This window comes from Pogoniulus pusillus, chromosome 2 (assembly GCF_015220805.1).
Source record: "Pogoniulus pusillus isolate bPogPus1 chromosome 2, bPogPus1.pri, whole genome shotgun sequence".
In the NCBI taxonomy this organism is placed as follows: Eukaryota; Metazoa; Chordata; class Aves; order Piciformes; family Lybiidae; genus Pogoniulus; species Pogoniulus pusillus.
The window spans coordinates 44,288,246-44,304,134 of NC_087265.1; positions in this window are offsets into that span (position 1 = coordinate 44,288,246).

Consider the following 15,889-nt stretch of genomic DNA (forward strand, 5'->3'; position numbering starts at 1 on the left):
GGTGGGAGAAGGTGGAAGGGCCGTTGGGAGCCCTTCTGGGGACTCAGGTTTCTGGGAGGGATGTTGTGTTTCTGTATTACCTTTTAATTTGTATATTTCTGTCTATAACTGTATATACTGTAAATACCTCCTTGTATATTGTGCTAAGCTGTAAATATAAAACCCTCATTCAAATTTCCGTATCTGTCTGACTCTAGTCTGGGTAATTTCCAAAGTGTGTGTGTGGGGGGCAGGGAACACCCAAACCATCACAAGAATCAACTGCAAGATAATTACAGCTCGTTGCAAATGAGAGTTTTCAAAAGCACATCCTGCTGGAGGCACTTTTTTTTGCTGATGAGAGCAAGGAAGACTGCCCTTCCCTGTGTAGGATCTATCTGAAAGCTGGACTATCAAAACAAACATACCACAGGAAACTTCCATCTAGAAGATGATACTTTCTTTGAAGCCTTTTGGATTAACTTGTTTTTTTTTCAACCTTTTAAAATTGTGTTAAACTGTGGAAATCTAATGCTTGGTCTTGAATTCCACTTGCCACACTATCTTTAGGTCCTGCACCAGTGTTATACCACATGCAGATGCAAATGTCCTCAGTGACTCTTTATCAGTAATACATTGATAATAACTTTATAGATATATATGCTATTTTGGAAGTATCTAAGTATCTTAGCAGGAAGCAGAATCAACCTTTTGCAAGTTATTAACGTGAGAAATCAATTCTACTTCTTTTTCCACCTTTTGCAAGTTATTAACATGAGAAATCAATTCAGTTCTTTTCCCACCTCTTGCAACTTATTAACATGAGAAATCAATTTTAGTTCTTTTTCCTTACTTTATATGCTTCAGGACAGATGGACTTGGAGTGACTTAATATCCCTTCAACATCTTATTTGTTCATTTAGAATAGAATAGAGTCATAGAATCAACTAGGCTGGAAGAGACCTCCAAGATCACCCAGTCCAACCTAGCACCCAGCCCTAGCCAATCAACTAGACCATGGCACTAAGTGCCTCATCCAGGCTTTGCTTGAACACCTCCAGGGACGATGACTCCACCACCTTCCTGGGCGGCCCATTCCAATGGCAAATCACTTTGTCTGGGAAGAACTTCCTCCTAACATCCAGCTTATACCTCCCCTGGCATGGCTTAAGACTGTGTCCCTTTGTTCTGTTGCTGGTTGCCTGGCAGAAGAGACCAACACCCACCTGGCTACAGCCTCCCTTCAGGTAGTTGTAGGCAGCAATGAGGTTACCCCTGAGCCTCCTCTTCTCCAGGCTGCACACCCCCAGCTCCCTCAGCCTCTCCTCACAGGGCTGTGTTTCAGGCCCCTCACCAGCTTCATTGCCCTTCTCTGGACATGTTCCTACATCTCTCTTGAACTGAGGAGCCCAGAACTGGAGACAGTACTCAAGGAGTGGCCTTTTGATTTGATGAGTTTATTTGTATGGAGAGTGCTTGCTTTTCATATGCAATAAACCTGTCTCAGGTTGGATCATCACATTGAAAAGTTATGACCTGCAGAGATCCAGTACTGGTACTGCATGCATTTTTTCAGTTGTCAGTAACTTGAGGGAAAACTGTTATCAGACCCTGGGTGCACACTGATGAGATGGTGGGTGTTGGAGCCCATATCCCTGTGTTTCCATGTAATCCTTTATGGCCATTTGGACAGTTCCCTGTAAGCTGCAGTACAGATGATATGTGGGAACTGAAAATGTAGGATTCTATTAGCTTTTTTTCACCCACACACAACGTGTTGCAAATATTAATTAGGTCTCACCCCTTTAGGATAGCTAAGTACTCAATTCTAATGTACTATAAGAGATCACAGATGAAGAGCAGCCCTGAGAAAAAGGACCTGGGGGTCTGGGTTGATGAAAAGCTCGACATGAGCCAGCAGTGTGCATGTGCAGCCCAGACAGCAACTGTCTCTTGGGCTGCATCAAGAGAAGTGTGGCCAGCAGGGCAAGGGAGGGGATTCTCTCCCTTCACTCTGCTGTCATCAGACCCCACCTGGGGTACTCTGTGCAGTTCTGAAGCCCCCAGCACAGAAAGGACATGTAACTGCGGGAGCTCTGTGTCCAGAGGAGGGCCACGAAGATGATCAGAGGGCTGGAGCACTTGTACTATGAGGACAGGCTACGAGAGTTGGGGCTTTCCAGCCTGGAGAGGAGAAGGCTTTGAGGAGACCTTATCCAGTATCTGAAGGGGACCTACAGGAAGGCTGGGGAGGGACTATTTACAAGGTCTTGTAATGACAGGATGAGGGGTAATGGGTTTAAACAGAAAGAGGGGAGATTTAAACTAGATGTTTAGGAAAAAGTTTGCTACAGTGAGGGTGGTGAAACACTGGAACAGGTTGCCCATGGAGGTTGTGGATGCTTTCTCTCTGGAGGTGTTCAAGGCCGGTTGGATGAAGCCTTGAGCAACCTGCTCTAGTGGGAGGTGTCCCTGCCTATGGCGGGGGATTGGAACTGGATCATCCTTGAGGTCCCTTCCAACCTAAAGCATTCTATGATTCTATGTTTGTAAAGAAGGATCTTTAGCCACAATTGGTTTAGTATTTTGTTGTAACCATCAGTTAGCACTTCCTCTCTGAATTATGTGTGCAGTGAAATGCATCCACTTACATTCCATACACCAAGGTGAAAATAGACTCTGAAATTAAAACTGAACAGCTAACCTTGAATACTTGAAGCAGATACCCTCCATATTTTCAGATCTGTGAATTTCTACTATTTGCTGTCAGTTTCTTACACAAATACCAATGTATATTCACAGTCCTTTTAAAATGGCAACCAGCAACAAAACAAGGGAACACAGTCTCAAGTTGTGCGGGGTGAAGTATAGGCTGGATGTTAGGAGGAAGTTCTTGCCAGAGAGAGTGATTGGCATTGGAATGGGCTGCTCAGGGAGGTGGTGGAGGCACCGTCCCTGGAGGTGTTGAAGAAAAGCCTGGATGAGGCACTTAGTGCCATGGTCTAGTTGACTGGCTAGGGCTGGGTGCTAGGTTGGCCTGGATGATCTTGGAGGTGTCTTCCAACCTGGTTGACTCTAGGATAATTCTATGATTTACACAGCTGATGGGAGAACAACATTTTATAGGAAAAGGAAAAACTCAATCTGCAAATTCATTGCCAGAGACACAAGGCTTGATCAAAGCATAGAAAAAGAAGACATTTAAGGGAGAGTGCAAAAGCATACCACTGCCTCCTTGGCATGTTACCATGGAGCAAATAGACCAAATGAATTAGATCAATAGGAGCATACAGCCCAAAGCTTGCCCAATCAATCACATGGGTAACAATGGCAGCTGCCAGAGAAATATGTGATAGCTGCATCAGGTGGTGAACTACCTGCATCAAATGATGCAAGAAGACTATTTATGGAAATATCCCTCTCTGATTTCAAAGATCATGCATTTAAAAATCTGTATGTTTTGCACATAGCAACTCCTGTGATAAAGTATCCTATCCACTATGCTCTAAGAACTGGTATTTTGCCAGTAGCCAAACAGGGGGTCTTAATGATTGTGGATTTGTCTCAGACAATTTTGTGCTGCAATTCCTTTGAGACTACTGCTTTTAACTGCATAGAGGCACCATCTGAACATAGAGAGCTTAGAGTGACTATTCAGTTTCAGCACTAATGCTGTAAGTTATAGCATTTTATTTTTAGCCAAAGCCTGAAGAACTCATTGAAGAAAAATATTCCATGAGGTTTGTAAAGTAAGATAGGACTTTTGAGCTGCTGGAGCTGGGTTAGTAGAATACTGTTGGGTATAGTAATGTTAAATGTAGTGATTCTATGGAATTGTCTGAATATGATACACTGGAACATAAGCCATGGACAGGTGAGAGTGCACGAGCTCACTAAGGGTTGAGTTGGGATAAAACAGAAGCTTGGAATGACCTTAGAGAATGGTGTAACAAACAGAAACAAATGTAAGGCTGGAGCCTGTGGTTTTGACCTATTTCTGCTGACTTAGACTGCTTAGACACAATGTACATGTTGCTGAGAGAATATGATGAATGTCTATGCTAATGAGTATGTAATTTCTAATGCAAGTACATGCAACCAATTACAGGTAAATACAGTTTGTAGCCTTGTGATGAAAGGTATAGAAACACATGTTTGGAATGCAGTAAACAGATTGGATTGAATTTGCTTGTGTCAGGCTTCTCCTTGTCTCTTCTGATGCCTATGGCAGAATACAAGGAGTGTTATTGGGTTTTACAGAGAAAGATCAGGATCAAAGACCAGTTAGGGGAAAAAAAGTACAATAAGGGATTCTGGAGTGTAATTTGAAAGTACTTCCACAGTCAAGAGATTGGACAAACTCTTCTTTTCTTCCTTATATGCAGATATAGAGGTTTGGGGGTTTTTGTTTGTTTTGTTTGCTTTGGTTTTTACTTCAAACTTCTCTGAGTGCATTCACATTAGCAATCCATGATTTTGCAATTCTTTTGACAAAGACTTTTGTTTATTGCACTGGACACCAATTAAATTACATTGTAGGTTCAGTAAATGCACACATATAGACTGGGGAACAAAGCTGGTGTGAACGAATACACTGAAAACCTTCTTGAACAAGTAAATCTTCAGCGATTCTCAATCCCTCTTTTCTCTTTTCCTGTCCATTTGAAGACAGAGTTATGTAGGACTTTATTAAAAAGCAAGTAAAATGTAGATACCCTGATTGAAGAGAAGTGTTTTAGATGGTAGTTCTTGGCACTCACATTCTGCTGCTGCTAATCTAATTTTTCTTTAAAGATGAGAAAAAGTTAAGGAAAGGGAGCTCTGCTGGTTTGAGCCTAGCTGGGATATTTTGGTGAGAATTAGATGATAGGCTGTGAAAAGGAAACAGTGGGGATGTCTGCTGCACTGATAGGCTTGCTGAGATGTATAAGAACAAGAACACAAACGTAGATAACACAGAATTTGCTCTCTGGCTTTGGGGCTGCACTTCTGGTGTTTAACATGCACTTCTGGTGTTTAAATCTGGTGTTTAATATGTGGTGAAACAATGTCTTTCCTTTCCTGGACTCGACTCTGGAAGGCAGCCTAGGATGAGACTAAGAGGCCAGAGCTGCACTAGCTCTGCCCTAAAGCTGTTTTCCTGAAGGCAAGGGGCATTTCTGTCCTTGTCAGCTGTCTCCATTATGACCTGCATCCATCTCCAAGCTTATTCTTCAGAAGTGAAGAACTTGTGACCTAAAAACTTGACTTTCCTTTTCATCTCCTCAATAGCATCAAATAGAACAGTAAGTGATTACTCCATCCAATAACTTTAATTGTTAATATGGAAAATCCCTTTGTTGTGTTTGCTTTATGTCAGGGGATCTAGTCATCTGGCCTCAGTTCTGCAACAAACCTTCACTCTTACATCTCTTTCTGTATGTATCTGATCTCTTTCCTTTCTGGGTGCTAGGTAAAGTGCCGTAAGTTTCTTTCACCGTCTCTGGTTGGAGATGACCTTATCTGTTAATTTGAGAGATGTTGAGGTACTGGCACATGTCCAGAGAAGGGTGACAAAGCTGGTGAGAGGCCTGGAGCACAGCCCTGTGAGGAGAGCCTGAGGGAGCTGGGGGTGTGCAGCCTGGAGAAGAGGAGGCTCAGGGCAGACCTCATTGCTGTCTGCAACTCCCTGAAGGGAGGCTGTAGCCAGGTGGGGGTTGGTCTCTTCTGCCAGGCAACCAGCAACAGAACAAGGGGACACAGTCTCAAGTTGTGCTGGGGGAGGTCTGGGCTGGGTGTTAGGAGGAAGTGGAGTCGGGCAACTTCTGTCCCAACCTGTGCTGAAGAATTTTAACTTTGCAGGCTCTGCTCTTCAGATATATTTTTGGTAATCACAGTCCATGTTTTGTTCAAGTCAATTCTGTACTTTTTCCTTTTGCTTTTCTTCACTCACAGAAGCAACAGCTTTGATGGCATTTCTTTATTTTCTGTACTTTAGGTGTTGCCCTCATTTGTGCTACTGTTGTTAGAGCCACCTGCAGGTCTTGCTGGGTTTTGAGCTTTGCTACCTTTCTTCCCTCAGGGCTGTGCTAATTCTCTGCCAGATGTATAACACTGGAGTGTTTTCCACCCTCTGCAGATTTCTTTCTGGAGTGGATAGCTTCAGCTGTTTCAGCATGTCAGCAGGCTAGCCATGATTTTGGGCTATTGAGAGATAGAGATGCAGTTTTTGTTCATGGTTTCAGACATGAACCAAGGAAGTTGAGGAAAACAGATTAAGTTCCTAGAGGCTCACAGCTTAGGCAGGTTGCACATTGCCTTGGAGTTCCACTTTCCTTTGGTTGAAAGACATTGCACTCCTAAGTTTCAAATACATGTGTAATGCATTGCTCAAGTCTTCATAAGACAACTTTGTAGTAAACTTATTCTAAGTAAACAGTGTCTGTGAATCTGAGGTGTTAAAGAGTTTTAAGCTATTACAGGAAATGAGGCAATGCTACAAGAGTTGTTTAGGTTTTTTTCACTGAAACTGCAGATTCAGACGAAAGCTCTCTTTAAGTGTCTTCTTCTTATCTTGTGTTCTGTTGGATATTCGGTTGTGCCAGAGCTTTCAGTTGCCCCATTCTTTCCATCAAATACTATTTTTGCCTTTTGACTGTTACCCAGAAATATTCACCCTGTGCTCTACACTTTCAGGGCAAGCTGTGCCTGCTCCCCTTGCTTGTAGCGTCCTCTTCCCATGCAGGTCTCTCTAGTGCCACTCAAAGATCACATCCAGAACTACACCGCTTCAGCCGATGCTTTGTGTAAGTGCTACGATTAGTATCAGTGAGTACTTTGACTCTGCTGTGTGATGCTCTCATCACTGTTAAGACAAAGCTGCACTTATGCCAGGGTTTGTTTACCTACATTTTACTGGCACCATTTGCAAATATGTTTTCCTGCATATTGGCAAATTAGGCTTCTATTTTCACAGAATCACAGAATTAACCAGGTTGGAAAAGACCTCTAGGATCATCTAGTCCAACCTATCACCTAACCCTTCTAATTAACTAAACCATGGCACTAAGGGCCTCATCCAGCCTCCTCTTAAACACCTCCAGGGATGGTGACTCCACCACCTCCCCAGGCAGCCCATTCTAATGCAAATCACTCTTTTCATGTAGAACTGCTTCCTAATGCCCAGCCTAAAGCTGCCCTGCTGCAGCTTGAGACTGTGTCTTCTTGTTCTGTCACTGGGTGCCTGGGAGAAGAGATCAACTCCCACCTGGCTACAACCTAATTTCAGGTAGTTGTAGTGAGGAATGAGGTCTCCCCTGAGCCTCATCTTCTCCAGGCTGACCATACCCAGCTTCCTCAGCCTCTTCTGGTAGGGCTGTGCTCCAGCCCCCTCATCAGCCTTGGTGCCCTTCTCTGGATATGTTCAAGTACCTTAATACCTTTCTTACATTGAGGGGCCCAAAACTGGAGGATGAGGCCAGTCTTTTTTCACTGGTGCTCACTGACAGGAGGTAATGGGCACAAATTTAAACATAAGTTCCATCTAAGCATTAGGAGGAACTTCTTTAATTTAAGGATGATGGAGTACTAGTACAACTTGTCCAGAGAGGCTGTAATAGTTTGGGTGTTACCTGCCCCCCCACACTTAAGAAAATCACAGTATCACACACAGTATCACAGTATCACCAAGGTTGGAAGAGACCTCATAGATCATCAAGTCCAGCCCTTAAGCAGAGAGCTCAAGGCTAGACCATGGCACCAAGTGCCACGTCCAATCTTGCCTTGAACAGCTCCAGGGACGGTGACCCCACCTAGAATCAGCTGAACTGGAAATCTAAGAATGAAGCTTTCTATTTACAGCTTAGCACAATGTACAACCAGGTATTTACAATCTATACAGAATAGACAGAAATATACAAGTTAAAAAGCAATACAGAAACACAACAGCCCTCCCAGAAACCAGAGTCCCCAGAAGGGCTCTCAATCACCCTTCCACCTTCTTCCCACCCTGATACCTTACCCCAGACTTTGCCTCATGTTCAAGGTGAGTTTGAAGGATTAGCCAGGGGGGGTTAGGAAGCAATAGCATTAGTCACACAGATGGCAGGTTAGAGAAAGAGAAGTGCAGCCCAAAGCCAGAGAGCAAACTCTGTTATCTGTGTTTGTGTTCTTGTTCTTATACCTCTCAGCAAGCCAATGAGTGCAGTAGACATCACCATTATCTCCTTTTCACAGCCTATCATCTAATTCTATTCACCAAAATATCCCAGATAGGCTCAAACTAGCACAGAGGTGGTAGACTCTCCATCCCTGGAGACATTCAAAGTCCACCTGGATATGTTCCTGTGTGACCTTCTCTAAGTGAACCTGTCTTGGCAGCAGGGTGGACTGGATCTTTCGAGGTCACAGAATCATCGAATTTTAATACAATGAACAACCTTACATCAGCATAGCAAACAGAACCAGTCCAAGTATGGTTTCTGCTGCTGGAACTAGTTTTGTAGATGCAATCATAGTGGCCAGAGTACCAGGTCAGGCTGTGACTTTGCCCACTGTATTTGCAGAGCACAGACTGCAGGCTGTAATAGCAAAACCTGGGGATACCAAGGGTAGCTGATTGTCATGCACAGTTCATTCTACTATTGGTAATGACTGAAACAAAATTAGGAGTGCTTTCTTGACATGTTTTATCTAGTGATATATACCAAATGCAGGGGGTTTGTGGGTACAGCATCTGTGAATGATGGCTGCAGGGAGTGTTTTTGTTTGTTTTAAGGGTATGTCAGTAAAATTTAAAAACAGGCTGTGCCTAAACTGCCTCATTTCTGTTCCTTTCTTATTAAAAGCACAGCATTGATGAGTTTGTGTCACTCATGGGCAAATTAGATTTTTAAAGAAATCATAAAACCAGTATGGGATGCATTAGAAAAGAATATTGTTTGTATCACTACATTTAAAGCTTCCTTTTCTACACAAGTGATGTAAGACCCAAAGTGATTGTTAAAGGTCTTTTAAAGAAGACTAAAATCTAAATAGGAGTCAATAACTGTTTTTTTTTTCACAGAACCATAGAACCTTAGAGGCTGGAAGGGACCTCCAGAGATTATTGACTCCAACCTCCCTGCCAAGGCAGGATCACGTAGAGCAGTCTGCGCCGGAATGCATCCAGCAGGTTTTGAAAGTCTCCAGAGAAGGAGACTCCATAACCTCTCTGGGCAGCCTGTTCCAGTGCTCTGTCTGAAATCTGTTCCAGTGCTCTGGTGAAATCTTCTATGTTTTAGTTTGTAAGCATTGTTCCTTGTCTTATTGCTGGAGACTACAGAAAAGAGATTGGCCCCATCCACTTGACACTCACCCCGCAGACTTTTTTACACACTGATCAGAACATTAAAGGATATTACTACTGTATGTTTTAGTTTTTATCATGTATAGGAGAGAAAGGAATTAGAATGTTTAAAGTTTTTAAGGGCCTCACTGCTCTGAGGAAAAGATAGTTTTCTTTAAATGTCAGTTTTAATTTTAATGCCTTCACTGACACTCAGACTCCTCATTTGTTACCATTATTATTTTGTTTCAGACATTATTCCGTAGTTTGTCTTGGTACCAGGAAGCTTTGTTATCTTTAACTGGTATATAGGAAAAGATGGTAACTTCTGACCTTTGGCCTTTGGGTAGATTGCCAAATTCAATGCATTACTGGAGGGAATTAGAGTAACAGCCAGCTTTGTGAAATCAAGTCTGACGTTATGCTGACAGTAGAACCATAGAATCAGCCAGGGTTGGAAGGGACCACAAGGATCATCCAGTTCCAACCCCCCTGCCATGGGCAGGGACACCCTACCCTAAAGCAGGCTGCCCACAGCCTATCCAGGGTGGCCTTAAACACCTCCAAGGATGGGGCCTCAAACACCTCCCTGGGCAACCCATTCCAGGCTCTCACCACTCTCATGCTGAAGAACTTCCTCCTCAAGTCCAGTCTGACAATAGTTTTGCTCTCTCATGCAACTCTGAAAATTAATGGTGGATATGGCAACAAGAGAAACACTTGAGAATTCCTGATGCTAAGCCCATGTTGCCACAGCTCTAAGCACAGCAACTAGATTTGCCGTGTTTTTTCCTTCCTCCTAGGGATTTTGATGTCTGTATTCAAGGCCATATTGGACATGGTGGTGCCTTGTAAACTTGGATCCAAGTGATTTGAAAACAACTGAGTTGAAAGAAAGAGCTAAGAGAAGTCTTCCTTTGGTCCTCTGCTGTGTTGAAGCTTAGGCGTTTGCCCATGGTCCTTTCCTGAGCTACACTGTCGTTGTAGAATCATAGAATCAACCAGGTTGGAAGAGATCTCCAAGATCATCCAGTTCAACCTATTGCCCAGTCCTAGCCAGTCAACTAGACCATGACAGTAAGTGCCTCAGCCAGGCTTTGCTTGAACACCTCCAGGGACAGTGACTCCACCACCTCCCTGGGCAGCCCATTCCAATGCCAATCACTCTGTCTGCCAACAATTTCCTCCTAACATCCAGCCTAGACCTCCCCCAGCACAACTTGAGACTGTGTCCCCTTGTTCTGTTGCTGCTTGCCTGGCAGAAGAGACCAACCCCCACCTGGCTACAGCTTCCCTTCAGGTAGCTGTAGACAACAATGAGGTCAGCCCTGAGCCTCCTCTTCTCCTGGCTAAACAACCCCAGCTCCCTCAGCCTCTCCTCACAGGGCTGTGTTCCAGGCCTCTCACTAGCTTTGTTGCCCTTCTCTGGACATGTTTCAGTATCTCAACATCTCTCTTGAATTGAGGAGATCATTATATTCCCCAGTCTTTTGGTATCTGAAGACTGCTTTATTAATATGCATGAGATGTTTATATCCTATAGTGGTCAACTCTTTTATATGTTTCAGTTTCGTCCATTCACAGCTATAGAGAGTTCATTCAAGCTAAAAGCCTCATTTAAACAGACATCTCCACAACATCTTAATAACATTAAACTGGAGTTCAAAAGTAACATTAATTTTAGTCTATTGTCATTTTCATGGTGGCAGTACCCTAAATTCATCCAAATCATCATAGTGGAGGTTGTGATTCCTGCAGGTTCAGAAAGACATTTGTTGCAAAAAGGCCATTGCTGCCAACCCATGAATGGCTAGTATGGAAATACTATGGAATGACAGAATTAGTGAGGCTGGAGTAGACCTCTGAGATCAAGTCCAGCCTATGACCAAACACCACCACATTGACTGGACTATATCACTAAGTGCCACATCCAGTCCTTCCTTAAACACCTCCAGGGATGGCAACTTCACCACCTCCCTGAGTAGTTCCATTCCAGTGTCTAATTACCCTTTCCATGAGGAAGTGCTTCCTAACATCCAAACTAAATGTTCCCTAGCACAGCTTCAGGCCACGCTCTGTTGTCTTGTCACAAGTTGCCTGGAAGAAGAGCTTGACCCCCACCTTACTACAACTTCCCTTCAGGTAGTTTTAGAGTGTGATAAGGTCCCCCCTGAGTCTTCTCTTCTCCAGACTAAAGAACCCCAGCTCCCTCAGCCTCTCCTCATAAGACTTTCCCCCCAGTCTCTTCACCAGTCTTGTTGGTCTCCTCTGGACCTGCTCCAGCACCAATTCTGAATTCTGAATATTTGGAATGTATAATAATCAGTGTGCCAGCACGAGCTAGGTAATGAGCCACTGGTGCTGAAACGAGCTAGGTAATGAGCCACTGGTGCTGAAATGAGCTAGTCATTTTTAAGTTGGTGATTTTCCAATTGTGGCTGATTTAGTAGCAGCAGCAAGTTAACTGCAAAATGCATTCTCCTCGTCTCATCTTAAGAAGTGGATGTGGACAGTGTTAAGTCTTAACAGTGGTTTCCACCATCCAATGCTAGGTATGACACTGAGGAACAAGCCCTGTCGAGACTGAGGCTGTGCCTGCTATACAGCTCTGCAGAGAAGCTCACATAGGCTCCATTAGCCTTTTAAGTGACATTCTCAATATGCTTGTCAAGGTCACTCACATTCTGAATGCTCAAGACTAAGGTGTAAGCATTTCCTGTACCTATGGACTGAAAAATAGGGTAGTCAAATGAGAAAATACTTAAGAAAAGGGTTTGGTTTTCACATGAAAGAGAACAGTACTTCATTCTGTTTCTAATAATAAGTCACTAATCATGATGGCAACTATTGTGGCACTGACTGTACTTACTGGAAAGGCAATGAAAGTTTCTATTGCAAGGACCAGCAACAGCTTTGGCTATGGCATATAAGGAAATACAACAATAAACTCTAGCTTAGTGGTTGCTGCTTCAACAGTCATTAATATCCAGAACACAAAATCTTCCTACCTGAGTTTAAGGAGTAAATTTGCTGAATGGAATAGCTTGCAAAGGTTCTGAAGGAGGAGAGGATGAAAAGAGACAAAGGCATCAAGGTCTTCAACCTAGGGAAAAAATAAAAGTGGTTTATTTTGTAAGGTCACCATGCTCTGATAGAGATTCAGTTTGGTCAGACTTGGTTAAGAACACATCTGACAGTGACTTCTGAATCAGAGGTTTTCCAGTGTATTAAGAAAGATGTTTTTTGTAATGTGAGTTGCCATGAAGATTATGTCTTCTGTGTGAGCAGAAACAAACTTAAGCTGAGAGCTTTGATGAAAGCAAAAATTCTAGTGGCAATAATGGGCATGTTACCTACTTAAGTATAAATTCCCTAGGAGATATTTAGAGGTTGAAAGCATTAAGTCCATTCCCATCACCACTAGCTGCTGTTGTTTCAGCCTTCATCTCATGACATTGCTTAAAGCACAGCCATCCCTAACCACTACCAAACCAGACGCTTTCAGACTTCACATGCAGAACTGGAGACAGCTGAGATCTACTGCAGAGGGTCCAGCAAAGGGCTACAAGGATGATTAGGGGACTGGAGGGCATGTCTTATGAGGAGAGGCTGAAAGACTTGGGACTTTTTAGTCTGGAAAAGAGAAGACTCAGGGGGGATTTGATAAACGTCTATAAATATCTGAGGGGTGAGATAGGCTCTTCTCTCTTGCTCCCTGTCATATAACTACAAGCAACGGATTTAAGCTGCAGCACAAGAGGCTGCACCTCAACACAAGGGGGAACTTCTTTACTGTAAGGGTCACAGAGCACTGGAATAAGCTCCCCAGAGAGTTTGTGGAGTCTCCTTCTCTGGAGACTTTCAAGGCCTTTCTGGATGCATTCCTCTGTGACCTGAGCTAGATTGTGTGCTCCTGCTCTGGCAGGGGGGTTGGACTTGATGGTCTTTTTGGGTCCCTGCCAACCGCTGACATCCTGTGAGCTGTGCTATACCATGTTATGATCATAACTGCATGTCACACTTTTTAGGAGAGAAGACAGTTTTCCTTCAGTTGTTTCCCTGAGGCAGCAATGATACTAGTGAGAATAGTTTCTTCTCACTTTGGCTTTGTCCCTTCTAGGTAATTTGGCTGTTTAGGTTGCATCTCTTGCTTTGCCACTCAGAGAAAAAGGAATGTCTGAAAGTTCTCCCTTATGCATGCTACTACTGCTTACAAACCCCAGTACCATTGCTTGTCCATTATAAACCCCAGTCCCAAGGTTTGTCTTTGACTTGATATGGGCACACTTGTATTTAATTAATTGGTCTGAAATATGCTCTAAACAATATCATTAATTTTTTTCCTGTCTGCATAGGGTACTGCTGAGGACTATTAAGAAGTCTGAGCATTGGCTTAACTCTTTGTCCAGAGCAGCCTATGGGGTTTTAAGTGTTGCTAGTTTTGATTGTAGCCTGGCTATGTAAAGCCTTTTTTCACTTTGAAATAAATATTTAGTGATTGGATTCAGTGACAACTCTCTTGTGAGTCTTAGGTATTCAAGCACCAATGGAAAGACCAAACCTTATTCAGACAGGACTGAATCGTCTTCAATTTGGAGAATGCTGTTTTTTTAGTGAGCCCAAGCTCCTTCTCTGGAATCTTCACAATCTGCAGATTGCTATTCTTTTCAGTGGCTGAAAAGACTTGTAGAAGAGCTACTGCCTACAATGCTTTGAATAGCAGAGACTTCAGTGCTGCAAGAGCCTTTTCCCATGTCTCCAGCAGGGGACCTGCTTTTCAAAGGCAGCTTAGCCTACTGGCAGTGACCAACAGCTTCAAGGTCTTGCTGCTGCTTTCTTCTCTGTTACCCTACCTGATTTTGAGGCTCTGGAGTTTTTGAGTTGTACTCTGAAAGCACAGGACCAACTGCTTATAAAATTGAGATCCTGAAAAGTTCTTTCTATAAAAGCTGCTCATTTCATCAAACTACAGAATGTAGGTGCACTCTACTCATTTTCAAAAGTCTAGAATTACTGGGACACTCAGGATGAAAATTATTGTAATGGTATCAGACATAAACCAACAGGTTAAATATGGCAGGAGCATCACAGAAATTCATGGCTCAGGAACCACCCCCTTCACCACCTGCAACAACTGAGTACAGATGGCAAAGTTGGCTGTTTTCCATTAATAGCGAGTAACCCATTTTTCTGTGCTGATTGATTTGGCCTTTGCTGTTGCTGTCTTACTCTTACTTTATTTCCCCCATGCTATTGCTTATAGAAAGGTCTTCTCTACTAACAAGAAGTTTGCCCAGTCTTGGCATTAAGCTTAATATTGAATGACAGCTTAAAACTTCCTCTCACAAGTCTTGCTGACCTATAATGTTGTAGCAGGTAAGTTTTAATGTGTGCACGTGGAAATATTTTACTCACCTAAGTATTTTTTTTTTCAATGAGATTGAGAGGATATTTAATTTAACATAAAAACATGCAATATTGTTCCTACTACTACTAAGTTTTTGTAAAGGAGATTGAGAGAATATTTAACCATTAAAACATGAAATATCGTTCTACTACTACTAGGTTTTTGTAAAGGAGATTGAGAAGATATTTAAGATAAAAACATGCAATATTGTTCCTACTAATACCAAGTTTTTGTAAAGGAGATTAAGAGAATATTTAATTTAAACATAAAAACATGCAATATTGTTCCTACTACTACTAGATTTTTGTAAAGGAGATTGAGAGAATGTTTAATTTAAAAATTAAAACATGCAATATTGTTCTACTACTACTAAGTTTTTGTAAAGGAGATTGAGAGGATATTTAATTTAACCATTAAAACATGCAATATTTTTCTACTACTACTAGGTTTTTGTAAAAGAGATTGAGAAGATATTTAATTTAACATAAAAACCATGCAATATTTTCCTACTACTAAGTTGTTTTAAAGGCGATTGAGAGGATATTTAATTTAACCATGAAAACATGCAATATTTTTCTACTACTACTAGGTTTTTGTAAAAGAGATTGAGAAGATATTTAATTTAACATAAAAACCATGCAATATTTTCCTACTACTAAGTTGTTTTAAAGGCGATTGAGAGGATATTTAATTAAACATAAAACCATGCAGTATTTTTCCTACTACTTTTTTCAATGAGATTGAGAGGATATTAAATTTAAACATAAAAATATTGAATATTGTTCCTTCTACTACTAAGGTTTTTTTAAGTGAGATTGAGAGGATATTTAATTAAACATAAAAACATGCAATATTTTTGCTACTACTACTAAGTTTAAGTGAGATTGAGAGGATATTTCATTTAAACATAAAAACATGCAATATTTTTGCTACTACTACTAAGTTTAAGTGAGATTGAGAGGATATTTCATTTAAACATAAAAACATGCAATATTTTTGCTACTACTACTCAGGTTTTTTTAAATGAGATTGAGAGGATATTTAATTTAACATAAAAACATGCAATATTTTTACTACTACTACTAAGTTTAAGTGAGATTGAGAGGATATTTAATTTAAACATAAAAACATGCAATATTTTTGCTACTACTACTTAGGTTTTTTTCAATGAGATTGAGAGGATATTTAACATAAAAACA